The 7,717-nt window shown below is 39.9% G+C and overlaps 1 pseudogene; it reads left to right on the plus strand.

Annotated features, from left to right (window-relative positions):
• The first annotated feature begins 632 nt into the window (after nucleotides 1–632).
• LOC109458583 (small ribosomal subunit protein eS6-like) lies at nucleotides 633–6,125 on the plus strand (annotated as a pseudogene).
• Nucleotides 6,126–7,717: the final 1,592 nt, after the last annotated feature.

Raw genomic sequence — 7,717 nt, forward strand, 5'->3', positions numbered from 1 at the left:
TTCCTATTTTTTAACGTAAACATGAAGTAAGCATAATTCACTATCATTTTTAATGTCCTGGTACATTTCAGAGACTCATTTAAGATAAATGATTTTCAAATGCCTGATCTGTCTGGTTTGAAAGCCTCTATGGAATTAATGTGCTATAATATATTCAGATCATTTTAAATCTAGCCCCTGCTTTGCTGCTTTGATATTTGTTTTTCATTGCCATCTCTGATGGAAGTACAAGTTCACATAAATAGGACCTTGCTAATGGGATGTTTTCTACCCCTGCCATTCATTCAAATGCTCATTTTCTGGCTCAGCCCAGATGAGCAGAGAGGTTCCAGGATAAGCCACTGGAAACGTTTATTGTGACCCACATGTAGCGAGGTGGGACAGAGATGGAGGTGTGTAAAAGTGTGTGTGTGTGTGTGTGTGTGTGTGTTTGCGCACGTTCAGTTTCAGATAACGTAGATAAACACAGAGGAGAGATTTTGAAATCTGTCAGATATAATGGAGAAATGTTTTCTACATAAATACACATAGTTAAAACTCTAGACAAGTGAAAACAATGATTTAAAAATATATACATTAAAAAGTCATTCTTGTCTTTCTCGTGTCGCCTTGGAGGCAGTCGCTGCTTCAGGATGAAGCTGAACAGCTCTTTCCCAGCCACTGGCTGCCAGAAACTCATTGAAGTGAACAATGAAAGCAAACTTCATACATTTTAGATTACATTCCCCATACCGTATCTCATATCTTCATGACTATATTATGCCTACTAATTTGCACTTTCTAATCTCTTCACCAATCCAATCAACAATGTTGTAAAGATTATGTAAGATGCCAGATGGGCACTGGAGTTATCAAGGGGATCACATCATAGACTGTGTAGATGCCTGACTAATGCACTGTACACCTGAAGCCGAAGTAGAATAATTTTTTTAAATAAAATTAAAAACAAAAACAAACCTTCATACCTTTCATGAGAAGTGTATGGCCACAGAAGTGGCTGCTGATGCTCCGGGTGAAGAATGGAAGGGTATGTGGTTGGAATCAGTGGTGGGAACGACAAACAAGGTTTCCCCATGAAGCAGCATGTTTTGACCCATGGCTATGTCCACCTGCTCCTAAGTAAGGGGCATTCCTGTTACAGGCCAAGGAGGACTGGAGAAAGAAAGTGCAAATCTGTTTGGGGTTGTATTGTGGATCCAGTCTGAGTGTTCTCAACTTGGTCATTGTTAAAAAAGGGCAGAAAATTATCCCTGGTCTAACCGATACTACTGTGCCTTGTCGCCTGGGGCCCAAAAGAGCTTGCTGAATAGGCAAACTTTTCAGTCTCTCTAAAGAAGACAGTATCAGCCAATATGTTGTGAGAAAGCCGCTAAACAAAGAAAGTAAGAAACCTAGGACCGAAGCACCCAAGATTCAGCGTCTTGTTACTCCGTCTGTCCTGCAACACAAACATCAGGGTATTTCTCTGAAGAAACAGCAGACTAAGAAAAAGAAGGAAGAGGCCACAGAATATGCTAAACATTTGGTCAAGAGAATGAAGGAGGCCAAAGAAAAACGCCAGGAACACATGGCCAAGAGACATAGACTGTCCCGTCTGAGAGCTTCTACCTCTAAGTCCGAGTCCAGTCAAAAATGAGATTTTCTAAGAATAACAAGTAAATACAATCAGACATTAAAAAAAAAAGTTATTCTCCCACTTTTTATTTAGTAGTGTCTGGTATGTCTCTCCAACATTCCTTTATGCATATGTGGATATATTTTATTTTCCCCATAAAGGTAAGATTATAAAGGAGAAATGTTAATTGCAGATTACATTTGTTATGTACTTACAGAGTGCTGTAAGTGCTCATTTAATCCTCAAATTAATTCTAAGAGGTATTATTATAATACCCATTTTATACATTCAGAAACTGAGGCAAATACAAACTGAGTTAAGTGACTTGAATCAGACAGGGTTGAAGCTCCTATCCTCTACACCCTTGCCTCTCAGGCAGAGAAAAATGTACAGAATCAAATAAACCATGGCTTCTGGGTCCTAGAAGACAGACCAAGGAGGTTCCTGGAACATGAGGGGCAGAGCGGCAGAGCGTTCCCAGCCTGAGAGCCACAGCGGAGTTGTCGGTGCCACAGGGTATCTCAGTGTCTGTGAGGAAACCTGTGCTACCTGAGGCATGTCCAGGGTTTGGTAGAAATGCAGATCACCCTGGGTGGTCCTTCTGTCTACTCCAGGATGAAATCCAAGCCCACTGGAGTGTCAGGTCCTACGTCGCAGTGACTTTGTGTGCCCAACACCTAGTGTAGTCTCTCCCATGTGAGATGCTGAATGAATCCGTTAAAAGAAAAAAAGGATTGAAAACCATTATGGCCCAGATGTTGGGCTAGAATGGTGGGGATACAGAAGCGAACAGGACATGCTTCTGCTTCAAGGAGTCTATAATCTAGAGAACATAAGCAGGCACACAGGGTGCTACAATACAGTGTTATGAATGTTGCAATGATGGTACATGCACATGGGGTACCGAGGACGGCCACTGTGTCTCCCAAGAAGTTGCAGGTATATGGGTGAGAAAGAAATTCCACCCAGATGATTCATCTGAACAGAATTGTGAGAAGGGTTAGAGAAAACAACCAGGGGGGTTGTTATAATGAAAAAATTTATTTGGCCTTTGTCTTCAGTTCCTGGCACACTATTCCTAAAACCCTTGGCATCTCCTGAATATAGGAGTTTTTTTGTTATTTATGATGAGTCATTTTTTACCATACCTGAGTTTGTGCTAATGAGGTTACTCTTAGTGGGTGTCTAGACAGCTTTAGATGGAGCTAATCGACAGAGGAACCACCATGTGATTAGAGGCTGGAATTTTTGGCCCCACTCTCTGACCTCCTGACAGAGGAGAGGGCCTAGAGATTGAGTTCAATCACTAAGAGCCAATGATTTAATCAATTATTTCTAAGTAATGAAACTTCCATAAAAACTCTGAACAATGAGGTTCAGGGGAACTTCTTGGTCACTGAACATATTGATGTACCAGGAGGGTGGTGTACCCCACCTCTATGGGGACAGAAGTTCCTGCACTGGGGACCTCCACAGACCTTGCCCTATGTACCTCTTCCATTTGGCTGTTCCAGTGTGGCCCAGAAATGGACAACGCACTTAAGAACCAAAAGCAGATTCAGAAATAAAGTGGACAACACCAACACTCGCCTTTATTTTTATTGTGAAGAATTTACCAGTCCTTTAGAGAAAAAGAGATCAAACATGACCACATCTAAGCAATACTACTGCAAGAAGATATCATTATATTAATAATTAAGAAAATAGTTAAGAAAACTGCAGTCAGAAAAACAGCACCCACAAAGTCATATTAGCTCTTCTCAACCAATTCCTCTTGTTTGCAAGATCCTGAGTTAAGGAGCACATTTTTATCATTTCTTAAAAAAGATATATATTTTTTAAAAAGCACAAACAATAGAAAAAGATTGGCAAAACTGATTACATCAAAATGTAATACTTCCACGTAACAAACGGCACCATAAGCAAAGTTAAAACCAATACCAACAAAAAAACAGGCTGGGAGAAGATATTTGCAATGCATACAAGTGATAGAGGATTAATATCTAGCATACATAAAAATCTTTCCAAATCACTGTTTTTAAGAATGAACAACTGGAAACAACCTAAATCTTCATCGATAGGGAAATGGATTGAATAAACTGTAATAAACTCATAGGAATAATACCAAAATAGCTCAAAATAAATGTACTATGTCTCCAAAAATCAAGCAGTACAGATTGTGAAAACATAAAACTGAGAAAAGATGTAAGTTCCAGTAAACTGTATGAAGTGTAATTTATAGAAAATACAAAGCATCACTAAGTATTAATTATTTACACATACACCTGTGAAAATGTAAAAGCATGATGGAATAAATAAACACCGGGTCACAAGAGGAGTCCTGCTGAGGGAAGGGTGGGTGTGGGGTGAGGGAGGAGCATAACGGAGTTTCTCCCATATCTTTAAAAAGCCTGAAGGAGAAAAGTCAACATTTGTAATATCTAGATGTTACATGCTTACATTATTCTCTGTACTTTTCTATATGTTTGAAATATTTCAAAAGGCGACGGGCTCTCCAGGCACCCTGAGTCCCTCTCTGAGCCCCAGCCACACTGAGCTACTTGTTGATCCCTAAGTGGTCTGGTAAACCTCTTTTCCTCTTCAAAGTGGGGTCAGCCAACAGTGGATCACCTCACAGCTTCTTAGAAATGCAGATTCTCAGGCCCCACCCGGATCCACAGATTCAGAATCTGCAATTTAATGAGCTCCAGGTAATTCCTACCGTGTTTCCCCAAAAATAAGACCAAGTCTTATATTAATTCTTGCTCCAAAATGACTCATTAGGGCTTATGTTCAGGGGATATCATCCCAAAAAATCATGCTAGGGCTTATTTTCCAGTTAGGTCTTATTTTCAGGGAAACACGGTATGTACATTACAGTCTGAGCAGGTTCATGAAATTGCTGCCTCTGTCCCTCTGCTCACTGCCCTTATTACCCAGCTAACTCCTAAAGCTCAGTCCAATGTACTTCAAGGATTGCCTGTTCTAAGATTTGTCTGAACCCGTCTAGCTCAGGAGTCATCTACATATGCCACCTACTTTTCTCAAAACAGGCAGCATTATAGTTATCGGTTAACTGGACTGTGAATTTCTCATCCGTCCCTATAGCTTTGAGGCAGCTGTCCTATCACAGTATGTGACACATGGCATAAGTTCAGTGAATATTGTATGTATGAATGACCAAAAAGCCACATTTTCAGATATCAGTAAGGCCATCATCTATACTAAACTGTTTACCCAAGTAATGGGAGTGTTGGGTTCTGGAAGACTTTAATACGTGGAATTGCTTACTTACCATCTTTTTAAGTTCTAAATCTAAAATAAATTAAATTTACTTTAAAATTATCCAGACTTTTAAACTGTGCATGTTTAAAATTTTGTAGCAAAGTGCTGTTTTTATGGCGCATCTTTGTAAATTGATATAAAAGATATGTCCACCTCAGGAACTCTTAATCCTTGGAGAAGTCACGGCACCATGTCAAAGCCTGATGAAAGACATGGATCTTCTCCCCAGATACATGCACACAATTATATATCCACAAACCCAAATAAAGAGCTTCTGCCCTAACGTGGACATGCTGTGTATGATCCCCTTACCTTGCATTGTTTGTAGTTTTCCACTGTATCACAGAAACAAAAATGCGTCCATTGGAACCTTCGACAGCAACATGATTTATTTTGCTGATAAAATAATTTCAGCAACCCACCAAAAATTGTGACCACTTTAAAAACTCTTACTGTCACTGGCTGGTAAAGTGATGTTTTGATGATTTTAAGTTTGAATTAATCCCAGTTTCCACCTCTAGGTGTAGAAGACAAGAAGTCACCGTGAGACTCAACATTTATTGGTCAGAGGCCATCACGGAGGAGGAATGACCAAGTTCTGTCCTCAGTTACCTGGACCAAACAGTATTTTATCAAGTGGCTTTTCTTTTTCTTAAGATAGGTAAAAAGGCCTTAAGTAGCAGTCAGAAAAGCAGTGGAAATATTTTATTTTATTTGCAAACGCCATCAAACTACCACATGGTTTAAGCATAACAAACAAGTAGCCCCCGAAGGAACCAAGAGATGGATGAGCGTCTGCATAAGACCCCGGTGATGTAAGAAGCCTGGATTATGAGGTCAGACTCCCCCAAATTGGTGCTCATTTGTCTCAAAGAAAAGCCCAACAACCACCCAAGTGACCCCCAACCCCCTCAGCGGTAGTTATCTCCCTGACATTCAGTCATTGAAACTGAGAGTAATTTAGTGGTAGAAGAATAACTTAATAATGAGTATTTGCAGTTTTTAACTTTGCACAACTCTCTCACTTGTGTTGGTCTAGCATTTTAACTATGTTTTCAGAAAGAAAGAGAAACTTCTTCCTCCACTCAGCCCCAAAGCCCCCTGAGAAGTCCACACAGCTGTGACACGCACCCACAGAAGCCACCAACCTGTGCGGCTCTGAATGAGTGCTAAGTCATGGGAGCCTGGCTGTCTGCTGCCTTGTTTGTGTGGAGCTCTAAGATGTTTGTGAAATGAGTCCCTGGAAACATAAGTCAGCCCTTCCTAGACTGAGTGCTGAGTCAGAGGTTGATTGAAAAAAGACATAGAAATATGAAAAAGGCTTAGAAATTTCAAGCAGGGTAGAGTTCATAAGGGGCTAGCTTTTCCAGAAGAATTGCCTCTCTTTTGCAGACTCAAATGGTAATTAAGTTCTGGAGATAAAGTGAAACTTTGAATGGGCAATATTTTTATTTTGGATTTTTAAGTTACTTTCAATATTGCATTGGTTTTTTTCAGTTTTTTAAAAAAGCCAACTTCATCAAAATAATAGAATTTTTTAAAAAAATGGAATTTGCTTTCACCTTTGGCTGGTTAACTAAATTAATTGGCATTAACAGGAGAGTCAATGTGGTCCTTAGTGGGATCGCTGGTTTTGCCTTGTTTCAGTCATCTCTTCATTCATCCCCTACTAGGTACAAAATATGAAGGATACCCAGTGGATCCTCAGAGAGCTTAAAGTTTCAGGAAGGGACTCCGAGAGAGCTTATTTTAATACACTTAAGCTGTGTGCTTACAGAGAGGTAAAGGTGGAGAATGATCAGGAAAAACGCCCTATTGAGTGTGTGTCAATAGTTCTAGTATTGATGATAAGGTATTCTACCCACATTCCTTTTCTAGGGAGGCATTGCCAAGGATTTATTAACTGGGAATCAGAAGAAGTGAGCTCCAGTCCCAGGTTGGCCTCTGATGATGAACTCTTTAATTTAGGTCAAAGGATTCAATTTCCTCAGGCCTCAGTTTCCTCTCCCAGAAAAATAAAGTCTTGAAAAATCAAAGTAGATGATTAGAGTTTCCATTTAGCTTCATTATTTGTTTTCATTCAAAAATGGTATTTTCCTGCCCAGGAAAGGGAGAAATTATGAAATTTTTGTTGTCTTGGAAGAAAACCAGTCATAGTGCACTGACAAATACACGAATACCAAGTTCAACTCTTAACAAGCTGCTTCTTCCCCTCTTATACTTTAACCAACAACCACTGGACCGTAAGGTTGCTACTAAAACAAATGAAAGGACCCACTCCTCCTTGGCCTGGGCAGAAGTACAGAGGCTATTTGCAAAGCTACATAAAGGCCTTAATTAGTGTTAGTTCGCACTTAGGTTTAATACAAAATAGCATCTCTTAGTAACAAAGAACTTCAAACAGTAAGGCTGCATTCCAATGCAGACACTACTGAAAGCAAGTGAGGGATCAACTTGAAGGGAAAATGAGAGACTTTGGGATGGAGTCCAGAAGCGGTAAGACTTGGTAATCAGAAGAGGGAGAGGAGCCACACAAATTATGTTCCATCTAAATGTTGACTAGCATGTTAATCTGAAGTAACTGAAGGTCTCTATCGAACTTGAGGAAGGTGCATTCGTGTGGAAAATTGCCAAATCAGGATCAGCATGATTTCACACGCTGAGATTTAATTAGGTGGGAAAATGAACAAGGTACCCATCACATGGTTACTCCTCCGAAAGGAGGAGATATAAAAAGTGGAGAAGAGACAGCCCAGAGCAACAAGACACTGTTTTGACTTTGTTTTCTAATCCTTCTATTTTACCAGTTAGAAAGCA

Source organism: Rhinolophus sinicus, chromosome 14 (assembly GCF_057876585.1).
Source record: "Rhinolophus sinicus isolate RSI-liver-muscle chromosome 14, RSI-T2T, whole genome shotgun sequence".
NCBI classification, from domain to species: domain Eukaryota; kingdom Metazoa; phylum Chordata; class Mammalia; order Chiroptera; family Rhinolophidae; genus Rhinolophus; species Rhinolophus sinicus.